We start from the raw sequence: 24,000 nt of genomic DNA on the forward strand, positions 1-24,000 counted from the left end.
TATCTCCAGCTCCACCTTCTCTTTTGACCTCCATACTTGTACATCCGATCGACCACTTCGTATCTCTGCAGGTGTATTTACTATAAAAACGTTAAATATATATCAAACAGAATGTTTAATCATCTCTCTACAAGCCAAAGCTAATTTCTCTCTCTTTTTTTTTTTTTTTTTTTTTTTTTTTTTTTTTTTTTTTTTTTTTGTGACAGGTTCTCACTCTGTCTCACTCTGTCATCCAGACTGGAGGGCAGTAGCATGATCTCAACTCACCACAACCTCTACCTCCCAGGCTCAAGAAATTGTCCTGCCTCAGCCTCCCTCAAGTAGCTGGGATTACAGGGGCATGCCACTCCCACTCAGCTGATTTTTGTATTTTTAGTAGAGACAGGGTTTCACCATGTTGGCCAGGCTGGTCTCAAACTCCTGACCTCAAATGATCCACTCACCTCGGCCTCCCAAAGTGCTGGGATTACAGGCATGAGCCATCGCACCCAGTCCTCTCTTTATTTCAACCTTTAAGAATTATGCTTGCTTTCTTTATTTTCCCTGCAGGCTATGTGCAACATGTCATCACTTTCACTGACATTATCACCACCACACATCTAGAATCTTTTCATGCTCCAAAGTCATTATAGTTGAATCTCTAACCTAAGCCATCATTGCTCACCTGGCTTAAAGAGTGGGCAAAACAAACTTAAAAGCTTAAATCATAACATTTTGTTCCCTAGTTCAACAGCCCTCTAATTTTCCCCCTGAAAGTGAGAGACCTGCATCCTGATTTCCTCTCCATCCTCAATTCCCAACACTCCTTCTTTTTTTCTTTATGCTTTAACCAAAATTGTCTTTCTCCTGTCACTTATATATATCAAAATTATTCCTGTCTTAGAAACTCTGGACTGTTTCTGGATTTTTTTTTCAGTGTTTTAAATGTCTTCTTACCATAGGTTCAGCTTAAATGTCTTCAGGGTTCTTAACAACTACCATAGCTAGTCACACTCCACAAAGTTTCCATTTCAACCCGAAAAATACTAGTTATTGGTTTATACATTTCTTGACTGTCTCCCCTGGAATGCAAGCTTCAAAGCTTGCATTCAGAGACCGTGTCTCACTTGTTCATCAACACATCCGGAAGACCTAGAGTGTTCCTTCGCAGGTGGTAGGGCCTCAAATATATAGATAAAATGTTAAAGGTAAGTTTGGAACACGAGCGCTTCATTGTACATCAAATTATTTTCATTAATAGTCTTAATTGCAGATATTCAGTCTTAGGGAAATCACATTTTTCTTAAAATTTTTAAGATAACATATTAACTTGCTATGTCTGCCATAATAAAGAATCTGAGATTGTGTGGCTTAAACAGCAGGCATTGGTGTTTCCACAGTTCTGGAAGACAAAAGTCTAATATCAGATGTTGGCAGGATTGGTTTATTTTGAGGCTTCACTTGGTTTGCACGTGGTTTGCACCTTCTCCCTGTGTCTTCATACCAACTTTTCTCTGGACATGGCTGTAACCAAATTCTTCTTCTTTTAAGAACACCAATTATATTGGATTAAGACCCATCTTAATGACCTCATTTTAACTAAATTGTCTCTTTAAAGATTTTATTTCCAACTATAGTCACATTCTGACACATTGGAGGTTAGAACTTCAACATCTAAATTTTAAGTGAGGGAGGACACATTTCAGTTCATGAGAGATACCTACTGAGGAAGAGTCAAATTTGAATTCTAATCTAGTTTTCCCAACTATTAAGACCTTGTGGAAATCACTTAACCAAAATAAATCTCTTTCTTCATCAATAAAATGGTAACAGTAATAAAGCAACTTTAAGGGATTATTGTGAACATTCAAGAAAAAACATACATATATTTTTTGGGACAAATTCTCCCTCTGTTGCCCAGGCTGGAGTGCAGTGGTGCAAACACAGCCCATTGCAGCATTGATCTCCTGGGCTCAGGTGATCTTCCAGCCTCAGCCTCCCAAGCAGCTGGGAACACAGGTGAACAGCACTCTGCTTGGCTAATATTTTTATATTTGTTTTTTTAGACATGAGGTCTCACCATGTTGCCCAGGCTGGCCTCAAACACCTGCGCTCAAGTAATCCTCCTATCCCAGCTTCCCAAAGTGCTGGGATTACAGGCACGAGCCAACATGCCTGGCCAAGAAAAAAATTAATAGATTATAATATGTGTTTGTCACACAGTAGGTGATCATTTTATTTTAGAAATTACTCTTGTTTCCATTTCTTTGTCTTTTCTTGTATGTATTATTATTTTTTCTATTGTGCTGTGTGTGTGTGTCTCTTTTTTATTATCATCTCTCTTTCAAGCTAAACTGCCTCCATATGTAGAGTGAAGTATGTAGAATGAAGGTAGAGTAAGTAGAATAATTAATTATACGGAACATGTGCTCAATGTGCAACCGCTCTGTCCTGAACATCAGGAGCCCTGCTCACATGTTGCAAAATCCCTCTGGGTCACGATATTCATTCTGCCAGTCAAGTTTATGCCTGTTTTGAATTGGCAGTCATGCATGGGGAGTGAGCAACAGTGAATTATCCTTGAGCACCTTTTATGTTTTCTTCAATCTGGGTGATGTTAGAAATGTACAAAATATGGTATCTGACCCTAAAGAGTAAATAATTCAATGTAGAGGTCTGCAAGCTTTTACTTTTTTTATGTAAAGGACTAGAGAGTAAATATTTGAGGCTTTGCAGGCCATATGATCTCCGTCGCAATGATTCAACGGTGCTGTTGTAGCATGAAAGCAGTCATGGACAATACATAAATAAATGAGCGTGGCTGTTCTCCAATGAGCATCTATTTATGGACACTGAAATTTGAATTTCATATAATTTTCACATGCCATGAAATATTATTTTATTTTTGATTGTTTTCAACAACTTAAAATTACTTTGTAGTCTGTGGGCCTACAAAAATTGGTAACAGACTACATTTGGCCTGTAGTCCATAAGTTATCAATCTCCGACCTAGCTTAAAAAGTGAGAAAATACTTTAGAAATGTATTGTGACTAAGACAAGAAATTTATCACTATGTTTTGTGGCATGGCCTGTACTTAATTTCAGTGATCTAAGGTTATTAATATTAATATGAATGTTAATTCTCTTTTAAGCATGTCACAGTGGGGTTTGATAGATTCTTCTAACTTCTACCCTTATCCCTCAGATAATAACTACATAGATAGCTGTAATTGTCATCTAGATTGTTATTGTATTGTTCATATGAGCCCAGTCTCTAACTTCCAGCTTAAAAAATTGGGCTTTTGTACACTATGGGAATCTATAAAGTGGTAACTCTCAGAGTCAATTCCTTTCTGTCAATTATCCAAGGATCCTAAATAATAGTTATTTCTTGTCCCATAGGGGAGCAACTGAGTATTAAAACCTAGATAGAGGGCCGTAATCCCAGCACTTTCGGAGGCCAAGGCAGGAAGATCACGAGGTCAAGACATCGAGACCATCCTGGCCAACATGGTGAAACTCCATCTCTACTAAAAATACAAAAATTAGCCAGGCGTGGTGGCTGGCGCCTGTAGTCCCAGCTACTTGGGAGGCTGAGGCAGGAGAATCACCTGAATCTGGGAGGCAGAAGTTGTAGTGAGCTGAGATGGAGCCACTGCACTCCAGCCTGGTGCCAGAGCAAGACTCCATCTCCAAAAAAAAAAAAAAAAAAAAAAAAGTAAAACCATTCAGAATCATTGCAGGTTAGTGTTAAAGATGATATGAAAAATTAAAACAACAATAACAAAAACCTAGATAGAAAGAGAACATTGTTCTAAGTGCTAAAGAAGTAAAATTCCCAGCCCACAGCCCGTCTGGCAGGCAAGTTGTCAATAAATCTCTATGGGTAACTGCAATTGTGCAAGACATCCACAACCTTCTAGATACCTTCCTACTTTTATTCATCTGACTTGCCAAGACTTTGCAATGGCAATGTTTGGATGTGTGATATCATGAGAAGTAGCATAGGTGTTTGGACAAGTAGTACAAGTTATGAAAGAAAACAATTAAATCTAACTGGGATCAATTCTAGTGGAAAGGGTACCTGGGTAAAAGGAATGCTCCAGTAAGGCGGAAGTTGCAGTGAGCTGAGATCATGCCACTGCACTCCAGCCTGGGTGACAGAGCAAGACTCTGTCTAAAAAAAAAGTAAAAATAAATAAAAAATAAAAAAGGAATGCCCCAGTAGATAGATTTATGAAATAATTTAGAGGTTCCCCAAATCCATTTTATTTTTCAAGCCCAAAAATGCTTAAAAATAAGCTGGCAAAACAATGTGCGTTTGCCTTTTACTTATGAAATTCAGCGTTCATTCACCATTATAAACTAAAGTTTACCTGTTACAGTTTGAAAAGCCCTCTTTTTGATATTATCAATTTTAAATTATAGAGACTAAGAAGCATTAATTCATCTTCTAGATTGAGGCGTTTTTCTTATTTTTCCTCTTCCTGAGAAATGAATGCCTGCAAAATTCACTGCCCTAATTTATAATGCTATACAAAGGTTATATCTCACCTATGGTCTTTAACTGTAAGCTACAATTCTAGAAGGTAAACATCAGTTCAATAAATAAATGACTATTTGAGGTGTACATATATAGTTGGAATATTTGTTGAACATCGGGTGGGTAAACTAATTATTTTTAACCACACATGCCATACAACAAACAGTGTTAACCGTGTTATTTAATATTTGCTCCTTTTAATTAGTTTGGTATGCTTTTTAAAATTGTTATGTTTAATTTTGCAACCTAATACAAATCCTTTTTGAAAATAAACAGAGGTAAAACAATATAACTAAGAACATAAGTTTAATTTTGTACTTCTATACCATTAATCTCTAATGCCAAATACGAGTATGTGGAACAAGAATGTGCCTCATAACAGTGGTAATGTGATCAGTCCAAAAGCCAAAGTCAAAATGCTCATACATTTCCTATTTAATAGGTTTGAAGGCAAAAATCTCTTTCTCCCCAAATGCCTTGCATTTGAATTTAATCCTTTTTTTATTCCCTTAATATAATTGCCTTTGCACACAGCACAATGGCTAAAGCCATCCCTTATTTTACATTTGTTTTGCTTCCTGCTGTTGAATGGGCAACCAGTGTGTATGGATCAGCAGCAGTGGTAGTCTTCTGACTTTTACTCTTTCAAACTGGCAAATGAGAAGCACTTTATATTTGTTGCTCTGGCATTCCTGGAGTAGCTAGGACATTCACAGTGTAAACCACTGTTATTCATACTATAATAATTCCTTTGCAGTTAAGTCATTACTAGTAATCATAGCAGGCTTGTAGTACAATGCCTTATTTGGGAATGTCATGTGAGATGCCCACAGCAATACAAAAAATAAAGGCCAACTTGTCTGGCTGAGGAGGGATTTATCACTAGCCCCCTGGCAGAGGAATCTTTTGGCAAGTATTATGTGCTTCTGTGGGGTGGATCATATGATCTGAAATGGAGCAGGTGCTCTGAGCCCCAAAGTAAAGGTACCGTGAAAGCCCAGCCACATGTCATTTCTTTGATAATTTATCAAAATTCCAATTGTATTTTCTCTATGCACAAAGCCTTAGAAATTATTTTGCTAATTAAAATATTAACCAATGTGAGCATAAATAAGCAAAAAACACAAAGAAACTGGAAATGTCTCTAGACCCCTCTCCCTACTTACCTCCCTGCTTAAAAGCAAACTCAAAAGGCAAGTTCACTTTTTCAACTACAAATCATTTTCTCCGTGTCTGCAACTTGCTGTGAGATAATTCCTTTCAAACAGTTGTTTCAAAGAAAAAGTAGGAAGAGGGCTTTTCATTGTCAATCCCAAGGGCCTCAAGACTTTAATATAGGCTGTTCTAGTAATGAATTTAATACCTTTTCTACTGCAGGCCTAAGCCCCATCTCAAGAGAGAATTTGGAATTTTTAAAGAAGTGGCTCCAAATAAAGAAAAGCACCAGAGGGAAAGATAGCCAAAGTGAAAGTTCTAGAACTATCTTATGAACAACCTCAAGTCACTTTCCCCTGTGTGTTTATGTGTGCATGCCTTTACTATTTTAATTAAAAGGAAATAATAATACACTATCCAGTGGGTGCTAAGAGAACAAATTATTATTAAGGACCAAAATTTGTATAGCATTGTACTGCTTACAAATCTAACATCTGTATATTTGACCCCTCACACACATGATGAGATGTGGTAAGAATGGAAGGAAGTGAGAAAACAAAGCATAAGAAAGATTAAATGAATAAGCTAAGATCACATTATATATAAGTGTTAGGTTTTTTTTTTTTTTTTTTTTGACTAAATACCAATGCTCTTTTCAATACACCTAACATACAATATCAAATTTTTAAGTTATTTCAAAAGAAAAAAGGTTTAAATACACACTGAAAGCTCTTTCTAGTGCAAAATAATGTTTTTTGAATTTTCTTAGTTGCAAGAACTGGCAAAAACATTTATAACATCCTCCAAATTGCTTGTTCTAGAGAACAAACTAAAACCTTCTACAGGCTTTCTGAGGAACTCAAGAAAAAAGCAAGGTTATTTTCCCATCCTGTGGAGATGCCAGATTTTTGATTCAGACAATTTTTAAACTTCTGAATAAGCATGGAAATAAAGATCCAATTAATAATGTTGACAAGAATTGGAGTGATGATACCAACAGCAGTCACTCAGACCTGTGGTGCTCATATGCCTTAATCTTGTGCTACATTTCTCCTCTGTAGTATGCCCTCCAGAGATGTCTATATCTTAATCCTTGATACCTGTAAATACTGTACCTTACAAGACAAAAAGGAATTTGCTGATGCAACTAAGGTAAAGACCCAAAGATGAGAACCTCATCTCAAATTATTCTGCCTGACCAAATCTAATACTGAGTTCTTAAAAGCAGAGGACCCTTCCCTGCTGGGTCAGAGATAGAGACTGAACAACTGAAGAAGGGTCAGAAAGGTGTGAAGTTTGTGGCTTTTAAGATGGAAGAAGAGGCCTATGAGCCAAAAAATGAGTGAGGGTAGGCTTTAGAAGCTAAAAAAGATAAAGAAATGTATTATCCTTTAGAGACTAGAAAGAAGGCAGCCCTGTGAACATCCTGAGTTTAGCACAGTGAGACTTGTGTCAGACTTTGAACTACAAAACTACAAGATAATTAATTTGTGTTGTTCTAAGCAATGATATTTGTGGTAGTTTGCTATCACAAAAATTAAATAAATAAAATAAAATAATATGTGCTTTCTATTTTTTTAAATCTCAGACCCTACTGGTTTGAAACTCTTTAATGTTGTAAGTTGTATCTTGTTATTTTGAGCAGAATTCAGACATTGATTCAGAAATAGAATATGGAAAGCAGACATGTATAAAAATTATAAGCAGATTATAAACACTTATCATTGGTTCAACCTGAGTTTATTATCATAATTGCTTATTTTACCTGAATTTTTATACTATTCTATGATGAAGTTGTGATTCCATGAGTCATTTTTATATCATGTCGACTCTGAGAATGGAAAGATTTGATTGAGTAAATGTTATATTCATTTGATGACTAACATTTTGTTTGGCAATTAATATTTCTTTTCATGGAATTGGATGAATACATTTTTTAAACAAGCAATGATTTTGACATTAAACATATTGCTTCTACAGAAGTGCCAAAATTGGGGCCGGGCGCGGGGGCTCACGCCTGTAATGCCAGCATTTTGGGAGGCCGAGGTGGGCAGATCACGAGGTCAGGAGATCCAGACTATCCTGGCTAACACGGTGAAACCCCGTCTCTACTAAAAATACAAAGAGTTAACTGGGCATGGTGTTGGGCGCCTGTAGTCCCAGCTACTCTGGAGGGTGAGGCAGGAGAATGGTGGGAATCCGGGAGGCGGAGCTTGCAGTGAGAGGAGATCGCGCCACTCACTCCAGCCTGGGCGACAGAGTGAGATTCCGTCTCAAAAAAAAAAAAGAAAAAAAGAAGTGCCAAAATTGAGTATCATTCACAATAACGTAATAGAAAGATGTGTGGAATAGTATGTTTTCTTGGTCACTGTATTTGAAGTAAGTATGCCTTCTGTAATATAATGGACTTCTGTTTTGAAATTCTTGAAAAGCAGTGCCTCTCACGTGAGGATTTTAATAAAGAAGATGTACCTGTCATTTGGCTTTTCTATCTTACTTTTTGACAAATGAAACGTGCATAACACTTGAGAATAATATTGAAAATCATTGATGAAATGAGAAGTTGCTGTTACATTCATAATGTTGTGTATCATGTTTATGGTGAATTTTCTATCTTCACATATGCTTGATTTGACTGACTCAATGGTTACATGTCATTCTTGATCCATTTCAATCCTGCTTTCAGACAATAATGAAATGAACTTAAATATTTTACATGTCACATTTTCAGCAACATATACAAACACATGAAAGGATTTGTTCCAGAACATTGAAATATTGCTAATATTCCTCTCACTTACTCCTTACGCTGATGAAATTCACAAAACACGTGACACAACGAACTGCTCCTTGCTAATATATATAGATTTAAGAAAACTATTGCTTATTATTTTTTTTAATACTGGAAATACCTTGTCATGGTCTATAGCCTCAATTTAGAGTTCAAGTTACTCCATGGACTCACTTGCCTTTCTTGTTTCAAAAAGTTATTCTTTTTTTTTAATTTCATCTGAAGTGTCCATAATTTGGGGAATTATTTCATAGTAACTAAATTCATAAAACTCTCATTTGTAAATTAGAATGTAAATGAGTTAATGCACACTGAGAAATGTGTTACCTTATAATCTGAAACAATGAAATTGACTAGTTGAAGGTTTCTCACCTCTGAAGTAAGGGATGGTTGAGAGAGAAATCTAATCACTATGAGAAGGCTGTTTTAGTGAACCAGTTTATACTTCTGCACTGACAATGTCTTTTGAGATTTTTCTGGTGTAATCTCCCACATTGAGATAATGACTGCTGTGTCCAAGGATGTCGAACCCAGAGTATCTAGGAAGTACTGTGTGAACAATGTTGACATTAAATATTTGTGGTGCCTGACTTTTTACAAATAACCGAGTGAATAATACATTCAGAGTTAATCAAGAGTTTAATAAAAATGAACTATTATAAGAACTTGACATTGAAACAGATTTAAATCACTTCTAATGGGTAATTCACTGAACAAAGCATAGATTATAGAATATAATAATATAATATTTTAAATGTACTTTAAAAATATCATTTCTGAGATGTAAATATATTAAAATCAAGCCTCACTATCATGTTGTTGATATTAGTAATTAAAGCACTTACATTTGTATATTGAATTGTCCAAGATCATACAACCTGTTAATCTAAATCTATGTCCAAAGCTCTTACAATTACACCTAAAATAAAATTAAAAAAAAATAAAACTGTTTTATCTGAATACCCAGTATCAGTGCACTATTACAGGCTGGCATACCTGTCCTTGCCATAAGAATGTCCTAAAGGTGGACTGAAACACTTTCCTGCACAACATGTGAGTTAAGTGTGGTTGGTTATTTTTTCATGTTCTAGATTTCATGAACATGTATCTATTTAATATAGATACGTAGTATAGATACACAGTAACTTTAAATGCAATGTGGTACAACTGATTTTTTTATACCTTACCTCATATAGTTTTATTTGACTCTTGCTAACATGAGATGTTGTAGAAAGTTTAATTTTCTCAATCTATTGTCAGTTATGCCTTCTTGTCATTATAATATTCTCATGCTCCTATTGCCTCCAAAACACCAATAGGTGATATTTTACTCTTTCCCTACTCCCTTGCTCTGATTCATAATATTATAACATACTCCCAACAGCCACAAATATATTTTGAAGCTGTAATTTTCTATAGCCAAATTTCCAAAATGAATATTTTGAAAACATAAAATGATAATATTAAACCACTCACACACACTTGCCCTCTTCTGCCAGCACTCATTGGGTTCACTGAAGTCCTTTGATGGGATTTGTAAAGTGGTCTAGTTCTACCAGCAGCTCTTTTGCCACTATCAGTGTCAACTAGCTAGCATGTTGAAATCTTACTGTGCGTAATGTTACATATAAAAAACATCGCATATATTTGTTTTATTTTATAGGTAAGAACTAAAATTATGCCAAAGCTACCAAGTAGCAGAGTCAGTTTAGACCTCAGGAAGTTCTATCCCAGCTTGTGGCTTCAAAGTTCACCTCACTTACTCCTGCCCTCCTCCCCTTTAGCACCCCCTACGTCCAGCCAAGTGACCTTCATACTTAAATGCAACAGGCATTGCCCTGCCTTTCCCAGTGCATTCTTTCTGCCTACGATGCTCTTTCCTCAGACACTAGGATGGTGAATAGCCTTATCTCCTCCAAATTTTTGTTCGAATATTCCTTTTCCATGATACTAAATACACACCCTATTTAGAATTGCAACTTTGTCCTGTCCCCCACATCCTGGCACCCCCAATGCCTGTTTCCTATTCTTCTTCATCCATAGCTGTTATCACTATACGCTTTTTTTTACCCACATTGCTCTAATATAGTTTAAGTTCCATAAGGGGAGTTTTCTGTTTTATTCTTTGGAGAGGAATCTGTCTTCTTTTATTCTTGGAGGAGAATCTGTATTGCTTACTTACGTATACCAAATGCCTAAGGCACATCATAGTCACTCAATAAATGTTTGTTGGATGAATGAATACATGAATAATGATCTCTGCCCCCTTTACTCTATGGACTTTCTGATATTCTAAAATCCAATGAAAAGTTTTACAACTGTCTTCATAAAGAAATCTTCACATGGATTCGTTTCTTCTCTCATTATTTAGGAAGCATCTAGATACAGTGCTGTCACCTACCTTTTTTTAGGTACTGAAAAGAAGAATGACAATTAGAGTTTCTGCATTAACCTTCTGTGAGCCAGGGTCTCATGAGTGTGTCTTGCCATTTTGGAGGCGGGGGGGAGTTGAAAATGCCTAATGTGGTTTATCTTTGGGAATTGAAAGAGAATACACTGATGGTACAAACATTACAGAAAACAAAAGTGACTACACTATTCCACAGTTACAGATTGAACCTAACCACAGTCAGTTGCTCACATAAGTGTATGTGAAAATTTCAGGAAGAATTCTGCCTAAAGTATTGAAAGAATTCTGCAAAATATTAAAAGAATCTTATAAAAACTTGAAACTTGTGTAGACAGTGTGGCATGGACCTGTACCTCTTCATCACAAGTATGTAAACTCCAAGCTTCTATTTCTCTAAATATAGTAATTATTTTCCATATGAATTGTAGAATTTTAGTGTGATGTGATTTAATACAATGTAGGACCTGTATTCCTTGTGATCGCCAAAAGATATGGATTACTTCTCTGCATCCTACTGAGCACTGACTGCTAATAAATCATTTGAGATTTTACGGCCATGTAGAATCACTTAATTCAGGGTGCTGTTAATTCATATGAATATGATTAAGTATTTTATCTGATAAGGGTTCATTCATAATTTCTTCAAGATTACTTTCATTCCATAAAAGCGACAGAATTTTATTTCTTGTTTTACAACAATAGTACACATCTGTTACTTATTGGTCACCAGCTTTGGAAGCATTTCTTAGGGTTGAGAAATTCGCCTCCCACAGTAGAACTTCAAAGTGTCAACAGTGACATTCTCAGATGCTCTTGCAATAAAGATTCAGGCACATCATCTAGATTTTTGCCAGTCAGAGTCCTTCAGCCCAGACCTTGAAATTAAAGGAGACTCAGAGTCAACAATGGAATTCTTCTTGGTGCTGAGAAACAGAGGCAGCAAAGACAGCAGTTACATCTAGTTTCAAAGGTAGTGGTAGTATCAGGCTTAGCCCTGGAGTCAAGTTGGCAGGGTGGGCAATGTCAGTGGCGTTATTCAGACAGTGGTAGTGACTGTGGGGCCATTACCAATCTCTCAATGACGTTGAGTGAATAGCCTTCAAGCTTTGTTCTGTGGCCTTTCCCACGATTTCTAGCACTACTCCATGCCTTCTCAATTTCTTTTTTTAAGTTGCTTTTTCTTTTTCTTAAAAATCTAGTTTCTGCTAGGCGCAGTGGCTCACGCCTGTAATCCCAGCACTCTGGGAGGCCGAGACAGGTGGATCATGAAGTCAGGAGATCGAGACCCTCCTGGCTAACACGATGAAACCCCGTCTCTACTAAAAATACAAAAATTAGCCGGGCGTGGTGGCGGGTACCTGTAGTCCCAGCTACTCGGAAGGCAGAGGCAGGAGAATGGCAGGAACCGGGAGGCAGAGCTTGCAGTGAATCGAGATCGCACCACTGCACTCCAGTCTGGGCGACAGAGTGAGACTGTCTCAAAAAAAAAAAAAAAAAAAAAAAAAAAAAAAAAAAAAAAAATACTAGTTTCTAATAAATATTAGATTAAATATTAGATTCTAACAAATATTTACTAGAACATAATCATTAACATAAAACAGTGATAAATTCATATTTCTATGCACTAAAATATTTGTAACCTATGTTTATGTCACATCCAACATTTTAAATCACTTCTAATTTTATTATTTATTTAATATTTAAGCATAACCTAGTAAAATTACATGAACAAAGCAATGTATGAATGATGGAATGTGTAATTATCAGTCTTACTGTTGTCACCAATATAATTGTGGAACAAGTTACAGTCTTTATACAAGTTTCATAAACAAAAAAATTCTATTAGCTAATCTGAATTTAATTTCTGTGAATGTGATCACCCCTAATAGGGTAACCAACTAGATTCTATTGTCTCCAAATATTTAGCCTTTAAAACAGTGGAGAGAATACTAACTGGGATTCAGGACATTCTTTTTCAAATATTTTCACACTTCATTCCATAAACCAAACATTCCTTCTGAAGAAAGGTCTTAGAGAAGTGCAATTGGATTATTTGTAACTCAAAGGATAAATGCCTGAGGGGATGAACACCCCATTTGCCTATGATGTGCTCATTTCACGTTGTATGCCTGTATCAAGACATCTCACGTACCCCATATATATATACCTACTTTGCACTCACAAAAATTAAAAATAAAAAAATTTTAATCTATGAATTTCCCATAAAATTGACATCAACAAAGTGGTCTTGATACACAGTATTAAAAGTATTTTCCATTTAAAGTAACCGTATGTGAAGCAATATTATAAAACATTAATATTTATTATTCTGTTGAGTTTGTTATATAAAAGTCTTCTGTATTGATCTACAAACTTTTTGAAAAATATTTAATATTTTAAAATTAAAACATTCTAAAATAAATACATTCAATAGGGTGAATCATTTTCTTCCGTGACAATGTCAGTTGTGCAGTGAAAGTCAGTACACAGGGCTAAGTGTGACATATTTCTGGAGTAGTTCCTTTTGAATTTTCCACATCTTGAAACTCAAACCATCTTTTAGCAACATGTCAGAAAGCTACCCTATAACAAACATGAGTTATAGATTAAAATGGGTATGTGGATATAGATATAAATATAGATATAGGTATATTATTTACACACATTTGGATAACTCTCACTGAAATTAAATATATTATTGCTATCAGTGCCTATGAAAAATACATAGAGGGTAATAAATAAATAACCTCTAAGAACTGTTCTGGGAATTTTTTTGTGGTCAGATCTTTATGTGATTTACTTTGTGGCTATAAATAGCTTTCTCAAATTGCCATTTGTTTTATTTTTAGTCTTAACATCTCACTGCTAAACTATGGCAACTCCTTTTTCCCCTTGTAGTTGAACAGAGGAACAGTGGATTATCAAAAGGTCGGTGCTGCTGAACTTTCTTTGACTAAAATTTTTCCTGCTTCAGTCTTCACTTTTAATATTAATCTATTTTTCAAAAGCAGATGTTGATAATTCCCCCGCATTGTGCCATGACTTTCTTTTATGGAGATGGCCTAATTAGGGACAAAATTAAATGTGATATAATTTTACTTGAATAAGCTCAAATAGAATGAAGCTATAAATTAAACGATTGAATCTCACAGAATTATTAACAAAAATTACACTCGATTGGTGCAATAATATGTTTTTCTGATATAAATGAAGACTAAAGAAATGTGGTTTATTCAGTGATATAGCTGCCCGTCTAAAAAAAATTGTGTGTTCAAAGTTTGTTCAAAAATGGTAAAAAAAAAAAAAAAAAAAAAAAAAAAAAACTATTCTAATGAGGATTGGAACATTCATCTTATTTAGTACTATGACAATCCATCACCTTAGCATGATTCTTATAGTTTGTTATTAGGCATGGTCCTCTGCCCCAGATCTCTTTTATTACAAAGCACTCTATGTGATTCCCTTTGGTTAAGAGTTGTGTGGCTAGGATGAGAACCAAAGTGCCTGCTTGGGAGTACCATCTCAGCAGTTTTCCATGAAGTAACTACAGATATTATATATATATATGATATATTACAAATGTACTTTTCATGAGTATATTAAGTCCTCCAATAGATAAGTAACAAATAATGTATTAGTTCTTATCAAAGACTGTTAATGCCAAATACCAATTCAGGAACTTTAAAATAAACTCTGAAAGATTTTCACTGGAACAAATCATACTATTAGTATTCTGAAAGCTGATACCTTTTGTACAGCATTAGCCTTCACACTCTTTAAAAGATTTATGGTTCTGTAAGAATAGTTTGTTGTTGGTTTTTGACTATGATATCTATGTGACTTAGACAGACATCTTGTAATTTTTATTTCACAGAATTAACAATGATAGGTTTTAGTTTTTCCATGATAAAGAATGACATAAACATATTTCTTTACACACAAAATTCTGAAAAATAATCAGGCATTCAAGCTTAGTCAAACAGATTTATTTTAAGAATTAAATAATTGATTAGTTATAATCCTAAACTCAACTGTTCATTTTTAAAGGCCAGCAGTAATTTTATTAAGTATTATCAATGTTGAAAGCATTTATTTCTGTATTTTCTAAATATTTTTTATGAAACAAAAATAAAAACTATGATCAACTTACCATGTTTTATGATTTTCATTGCTTTGTTTTTGTGAATACTACATACATATGTTTTATTTTAAAATTTTTTTCAGCTTTATGAATTTATAATTGACAAAAATTACATTTATGGTGTAAAATGTAACGTTTTGATATGTGGACACATTGTGAAATGATTGAACTAATAAACATATTTGTTACCATACATGGGTATCACTATTATATGGTGAGAACATTTAAATCTAATCTGTTAGTACTTCTCAAGTATACAATACATTACTATCACCTATAGTCACCAAGCTGTCCCATAAATCTCCAGAGCTTATTCATTCTAATTGAAACTTTGTCTCTTTGACCAACATCTCCCCAATCCCCACTCACCCCACCCACACCTAGCCTTTGGCAACCACCATTCTATTCTTTGCTTCACGAGTCTGACATTTTTAGATTTCACATATAAGTGAGATCATGCAATGTTTGTGTTTCTGTGCCCACCTTGTTTCACTTAGCCTAATGTCCTTCAGGTTCTTTCATGTTGCTTCAAATGACAGATTTTTTTTTAAGGTTGAGTAATATGTCATTGCATACACACACATTTTCTCTACCCATTCATCTGTTAATAAACACTTAGATTTATCCCATATAGTTACCACGAATAATGCTGCAGATATCTCTTTGACATACTAATTTTATTACCTTTATTATATATTTTAAAAGTGTGATTGCAGAACGATACAACAGATCTATTTTAATTTTTTGAAGATGCTCTGTTTTGGCTGTACTAATTAACATAATGGCTGTACTAATTAACATTCCCACCAATAGTATACAAACTTCCCCTTCTTTCTACACCTTTGCCAACAACTGTAGTCTTTCTTGGTTTTGATAATAGTTATTCTAACAAATGTGAGGTGATGTCTCACTATGGTTTTAATTTCCACTTCCCTGATGATTCGTGATGTTGAACATTTTTCTGTATACCTATTGGTTATTTGTAAGTCTTCTTTTGCAGACTTGTCTATTCAACTTCTTAGCCTATTTTTAAATCAGTTGTTTACTTGCTATTGAGTTGCTTGAGTTCCCTATATATATTGTATATTAACCTATTATAAGATGTATGATTTGCAGATGCCATTTATTTATTAGTGATTTTGTTGTTTGTGCTTTTAAGCTTTTATCCAAAACAGTTTCGTCAAGACTAATATCAAGCAGCTCTTCTTCTATGTTTTCTTTTCTACTAGCTTTATAGTTTCAGGTTTCCCTGTTTGCAGATGACATTGTCTTATATATAGAAATTTTGAAAGATTCCACCAAAAAAAAAAAAAAAAAACTATTGGAACTTACAAACAAATTGAGTAGATTTGTGGGATACAAAATCAACATACAAAATAAACAGAAGCCTTTTTATACACTAACACCAAGCTATCCAAAAAATAAATCAAGAAACCAATCTCATTTACAATGCCATAAAAAATAGGAGTAAGTTTAATCAATGAAGTGAAAAATCTGTACACTAAAAATTATAAAACATTGATGAAAGAAATTAAAGAAGACACAAATAAATGGAAAGATGGTTTGTGTTGCAGATTAGAAGAGTTCATATTGTTAAAACAGAGTTAAACTAGGGTAGAGCAAGATGGCCAAATAGAAGCCTCCGCCAATGACCTCACCTACAAGAATACCAAATTTAACAATTATCTACACAAAAAAGCACCTTCATAAGAACCAAAATGTAAGTACAAGCTTAGCCACAGTGGGGTAGAACACCAAGCAGTTTCTTGTGATCCCCGATTCCAGGCCTTGATTCTTAGGTAGTGTTTCTGGACCTGCCCAGGGCCAGAGGGAAGCCCACTGCCCTGAAGAATGAGTCCTAGGCCTGGTAGCATTCACCAAAAGCTGACCAAGGAGCTCTTGAACCTTAAGTGAACATTACCAGTAGCCTGGCAGTACTCCCCATGGGCCTGCAGTGCAGGTGGCTATGGGGATAGGCTCCTCCGCCTATGGAAAGAGGAGGAAAAATATGCAATACTTTGCCTCATGGTTTAAGTTTCAACTTAGTTTCAGTAGAACACAGCACCAGGCAGATTTCTAAGGTTTTTCACTCCAGGCCCTGGCTCCTGGACAGCATGCCTAGGGTTTGGGGGAACATGCCACCATGAAAGGAAGAAAATAAGTTTGGCTGGCTTTGCAACCTGCTGACTGTAGAGCCATAAGGCCTTGAGCAAATATAGGTGGTATCCAGGTACTGGTTAGAGCGGGCCTTAAGTGAGACCCGGTGTTGTGTTGGCTTCACGTCTGACCTAGCATAGTCCCATTGGTGGTGGCCACAGGTGTGCTTGTGTCACCCCACCCCCAGCTTCAGATAGCTCAGCACAGAGAGAAAGAGAGACTACATTTGTTGGGGAGAATGTAAGGGAAGAGAACAGTAGTTTCTGTCTGGTAAACCATAGAATTCTGTCAGATCTTACCCAACAACCAAGGTGGTACCTCAACGAATCTGCAAGAACCATAGTGTTCCTGGGCTTTGGGGTGCCCCTTAATGCATGTGTGGTTCAGATCACAACAATCAAGTCCCTTCAAACACCTGTAAAGTCTTCCTAAGAAGAAAGGATACAAACAAGCCCAGACTGTGAAGACTACAATAAACACCTACCTCTTCAATGCCCAGACACTGACCAACCATCCGCAAGCATCAAGATCATCCAGGAAAATATGATCTCACCAAATGAACTAAATAAGACACCAGGGACCAATCCTGGAGAAACAGATATGTGACCTTTTAGGCAAAGAATGTAAAATATCTGTGTTGAGGAAACTCAGATAAATTCAAGATAACACAAAGAAGGAACTCAGAATTCTATCAGGTAAATTTAAGAAAGAGATGGAGATAGTTTTAAAAAATCAAGTAGAATTTCTGGAGCTGAAAAAGGTAATTTGCATACCGAAGTATGCATCAGAGACCTTCAAAAGAAGAATTGATCAAGCAGAAGAATGAATTAGTGAGTTTGAAGAAAGGCTATTTGAAAGCACACAGTCAGAGGAAACAAAAGAAAAATGAATAAAAAACAATTAAGTATGCCAATGGGATATAGAAAATAGCCTGAAAGGGGCTAAGCTAAGAGTTATTGACCTTAAAGAGGAGGTGTAGAAAGAAATATGGGTAGAAAGTTTATCAAAAAGATAATAAGAGAACTTCTAAACCTAAAAGTTCCATACCTAGAGGAAGATATCAATATCCAAGTACAAGAAGGTTATAGAAAACCAAGCAGAATTAACCCAAAGTAGACTACACCAAGGCACTGAATAATCAGACTCTCAAAGGTCAAGGATAAAGGAAGGATTCTAGAAGCAGCAAGAGAAAAGAAACAAATAACATACTGTGGAGCTCCAATACATTTCACAGCAGACTTTTCAGTGGAAACCTTACAGGCCAGGAGAGAGTGGCATGACATATTTAAAGTGTTGAAGGAAAAACCTTTTACTCTTGAATAGTGCATCCAGAGAAAATATCCTTCAAACGTGAAGAATAAATAAAGACTTACCCAGACTAACAAAAGCTAACAAAAGCTGAGGGATTTCCTCAACGCCACACCTGTCCTATAAGAAATGCTAAAGTACTTCAATCAGAAAGAAAAAAGGACTTCAATGAGCAAAAAGAAATCATTTGAAGGTACAAAACCTAATGGTAATAGGAAGGACACAGACTTAGAATATCGTAACACTGTAATTACAGTGTATAAACTACACTTAAGTAGAAAGACTCAAAGATAAGTCGATCAAAAATAATAGACAATAGACAATGTTTCAAAGACATAGAGAAAACAATAGGATATAAATGAAGACAATAAGAAGTTTAAAAGCAGGGTAACAAAATTAAAATGTAGAGATTTTGTTAGCTTTCTTTTTGATTGTTTGTTCATGCAGTCAGTGTCATCATCAGTTTAAAATAATGGGTTATTTGATAGTATTTGCAAGCCTCATGGTAACCTCAAATAAAACAAAACATACAACGGACACACAGAAAACAAAAAGCAAGAAATTAAATTCTAGTACTAGAGAAAATCACCTTCACTAAGAGGAAGACAGGAAGAAAGGAAAGAAGGAAAACAAGAAAACAAAACCATCAGAAAACAAATAACAAAATGGCAAGAGTAAGTTCTTACTTATTACTTATTACTATACTTACTTATAAACATTGAATGTAAGCCTTCTAAACACTCCAATAAAAAGACAGAGTAGCTGAATGAATTTAAAAAACAAGGTGTAACAATCTGTTGCTTACAAAAAACATTTCACCCATAAAAACACACATAGACTGAAAATAACAGGATGGAAAAAGATATTCCATGAAACTGGAAACTAAACACGAGCAGGAGCTGTACTTATATGAAACAAAATAGATTTCAAGACACAAAAACTGTTACAAGAGACAAAGTAGGTCATTAAATAATGATAAAGGGGTCTAGATGATATAAAATTGTAAATATATATGAAGTCAACACTGGAGCACATTCTTCTGCTCAACACATATATCCTTCTCAAGAATTGATCATATGTTAGATCACAAAACAAGTCTTAAAACATTCAAATTAAAGTTGAAATCATATCAAATATCTTCTCTGACCACAATGAAATGAAACTAGAAATCAAGAACAAAAGGGATATATTCTTATGTGACCAGTATGTAAATGAAGAAATGAAGAAGAAAATTGAAAACTTCATTGATATAGATGATACTGGCGATACAACATACCAAAACCTATGGGACACAGCTAAAGCAGTACTAAGAGGGAAGTTTGTACTTAGAACAAACTAAACCAAAAAAATAGAAAAACGACAAATAGCAACTTAACTATGCATCTTAAAGAATTAGAAAACAAGAGCAAACCAAACTCAAAATCAGAAGGAAAAAAAATGATAAAGTTTAGAATATAAATAAATAAAATTGAAATAAAGAAAGCAATACAAAAGATCAATGGAATGAAAAGTTTGTTTTTTCAAAAGATGAACAAAATTGACAAAACTGTAGCCAGACTAAGAAAAAAAAGAGAAGAGCCAAATAAATAAAATAAGAGAAGAAAAAGGAGACATGCTTTTTCAGAGAAAAAAAAGGAGAAATACAGACAATACTGCAGAAATTCAAAGGATCATTAGTGGCTACTACGAGCAACTAAATGCCAATAAATTAGAAAAACTGGAGAAATAATAAATTCCTACACACATACAATCTACCAAGATTGAATCACGAAAAAATCCAAAATACAAACAGCCAATAACACGTAACAAAATGGAAACCACAATGAAAAGTTTCCAGGGTAAAGAAAAGCCCAGGACCTGATAGATTCACTGCTGAATTTCACCAACCATTTAAATAAGAGCGAATGCTAATCCTACTCAAAGTATTCCTCAAAATAGAGAGGGAAGAAATACTTTCAAACTCGTTATACTAGGCCAGTATGATCCTGATACCAAAACCAGCAAATGTACATCAAAAAATAAAACTGTAGGCCGGGCGCGGTGGCTCAAGCCTGTAATCCCAGCACTTTGGGAGGCCGAGACGGGCGGATCACGAGGTCAGGAGATCGAGACCATCCTGGCTAACACGGTGAAACCCCGTCTCTACTAAAAAAAATACAAAAAACTAGCCGGGTGAGGTGGCGGGCGCCCGTAGTCCCAGCTACTCAGGAGGCTGAGGCAGGAGAATGGCGTGAACCCGGGAGGCGGAGCTTGCAGTGAGCTGAGATCCGGCCACTGCACTCCAGCCCGGGCAACAGAGCGAGACTCCGTCTCAAAAAAATAAAAAATAAAAAATAAAAAAAAATAAAACTGTAAGCCAATATCTCAGAAGAATATTGATACTAAAATCCTCAACAAAGTACTAGCAAACCAAATTCAGCAACACATTGAAAAGATCATTCATAGTGATCGATATAGTTTGTCTCTGTATTCCCACCTAAATCTCATCTAGAATTGTAATTCCCATAATCCCCGTGTATCAAGGGAGGAACCAGGTGGGAGGTAATTGGATCACCGTGTGGGGGATTCCCCCATGCTTTTCTCAAGATAGTGAGTGAGTTCTCGTGATGTCTGATGGTTTTAAAACTGTTTGACAGTTGGTCCTTCACATACTCTTTCTCACCTACCACCATGTAAGACGTGCCTGGTACCCCTTCTGCAATGATTGTAAGTTTCCTGAGGCCTCCCAAGCCGTGTGAAATGGTGAGTCAATTAAACCTCTTTACTCTATAAATTACCCAGTCTCGGGTATTTCTATATAACAGTGTGAGAACAAACTAATATAAGACCAAGTGGAATTTATCACAGGAATGCAAGAAGGATTCAACGTATGCAAATCAACCAATGTGATACATCATATAAACAGAATGAAGGAAAAAACCATATCATTATTTTAATGGATGTGAAAAAAGCATTTGAAAAAATTCAACATCTATTCATGATAAAAACCCTCAAAACACTGCCCATAAAAGGAACATGTCTTAGCATAATAAAAACCATCTATGACAGACCTACAGCTAGTATCATACTGAATGGGGGAAAATGGAAAGCTTTCCCTAAGATTGGGAAGATGACAAGAACACCCATATTCACTACTGTTATTTAACATAGTACCACAAGGTTCTAGCTCAAGCAATCAGACAAGAGAAAGAAAGAAAGAGCATCCAAATTGTAAAGGAGTAAGTCAAACTATCTCTGGTTGCAGACGATAGGATCTTATATTTGGAAAAACCTAAAGACCCCACCAAAAAACTGTTAGAACTGATAAACAAATTCAGGAAAAAGGCAGGATACAAAATCAATATACAAAAAATTATTAGCATTTCTATAAGCCAACAGCAAGCCATCTGAAAAGAAAATCTTAAAAAGTAATCATATTTACAATAGCTGCAAATAAAATTAAATATCTAGGAATTAACTAAAGAGGTGAAAGATCTCTATAATGAAAACTGTAAAACATTAATGCAAGAAATTGAGAAGAGCACAAAAGAATGAAAAGATATTCCCTGTTCATGAATTGGAAAAATCAATATTGTTAAAGTGTCCATACAACAAAAGGCAATCTACAGATTCAATGCAATCCTTATTTAAATGCCAATGATATTCCCCATAGAAATAGAAATAACAATCCTAAAATTTATGTGGAACCACAAAGGACCCAGAATAGTCAAAGCAATCCTGAGCCAAAAACGAAAACAGAACAACAACAAAAACACCTGGAGGAATCACCTTACCTCACTTCAAATTCTAATACAGTGTTGTAGTTACCAAAACAGCATGGTACTGGCATAAAAACAGACATATAGACTCATGGAACAGAATAAAGAACCCAGAAACAAATTCAAAAACATCTACAGTAAACTCATTTTTGACAAAGGTGGTAAGAATATACATTGGGGAATGATAGTCTCTTCAATAAATGGTGCTTGGAAAACTGAATATCCACCTGCAAAATAATGAAACTAGACCTCTATCTCGTGCCATATAAAAAAAAATCAAATCAAAATGGATTAAATCTAAGACATCAAACTCTGAAACTATTACTTGAAAACATTGGGAAATTTCTCAAATACATTGGTCTGGGCAAAGATTTCTTGGGTAATACCCCACAAGCAGAGGCAACCAAAGCAAAAATGGATGAATAGGATCACAGCAAGTTAAAAAGCCTCTACGAAGACTTTTTTTTTTTAAAAAAAGTCACAGCAAAGGAAACAATCAACGAAGTGTGGAGACAACCCACCTAATAGGAGAAAATATTTGAAAACTATCCATCTAACAAAGGATTAATAACCAGAATAGATAAGGAGCTCAAACGACTCTAAAGAACTAAAAATCTAATTATATGCTTACAAAATGGACAAAAGATCTGACTAGACAAAATAAGACACACAAATGGCAAACAAGCATATGAAAAATACTGGACATCATTAAGCATCAGAGAAACACAAGTCAAAACCATGGTGAGATATCATCTCATCTCAGTTGAAATGGCTTTTATCCAAAAGACAGGCAATTAACAAATGCTGGCTAGAATGTAGAGAGATGGGAACCCTCGTACACAGCTGGTAGGAATGTACATTAGTACAACCACTATGGAGAACAGCTTGGAGGTTCCTTACAAAACTAAAAGTGACATTGTCATATGATCAAGCCATCTCACTGCTGGATAGAGACCCAAAAGAAAGGAAATCAGTATATTGAAGAGATATCTGCACTCCCATGTTTATTGCTGCATTATTCACAATAGCCAAGATTTGGAAGCAACCTAAGTGTCCATCCTCAGATGAATGAATAAAGGAAATGTGGTCCAGATACACAATGAAGTTCTATTCAGCTACCAAATAGAATGAGATTCTGTCATTTGCAAGAACTGGATGGAGCTGGAGATCATTATGCTAAGTGAAATAAACCAGGCACAGAGAGACAAACTTGGCAATGTTCTCACTTATTTGTGGGAGGTAAAAATTAAGACAAGCGAATTCATGGAGATCTAGTTTAGAAAGATCGTTACCAGGGGCCAGGAAAGGTAGTGGTGGGGAGTAGGAAGAAAGTAGGGATGATTAAATGGTACAAAAAAATAGAAAGAATGAGTAAGATCTAGAATTGGATAGCACAACAGAGTGACTATAGTCAAAAATAATTTAATTATGTATTTTAAAATAACTAAAAGTGTGTGATTGGATTGTTTATAACACAGAGTAAATACTTGAGGTGATAGATATCCCATTTACTCTGAGGTGATTATTATGCAGTTTATGCCTGTATCAAAAGATCTCTTGTACCCCATAAAATATACACTCATTATGTGCTCACAAACATTAAAAATTGAAAAATAAGACATATATATATTTTATATATATAATTGAAATGTACATACCACCCAAAGCAATTTACAGGTTCAGTGCAATCCCTATCAAAATTCCTATAACATTTTTCACAGGCGTGGAAAAAATCAATTCTAAGATATGTGTGGAAC

This window comes from Rhinopithecus roxellana, chromosome 1 (genome assembly GCF_007565055.1).
Source record: "Rhinopithecus roxellana isolate Shanxi Qingling chromosome 1, ASM756505v1, whole genome shotgun sequence".
Lineage (NCBI taxonomy): Eukaryota > Metazoa > Chordata > Mammalia > Primates > Cercopithecidae > Rhinopithecus > Rhinopithecus roxellana.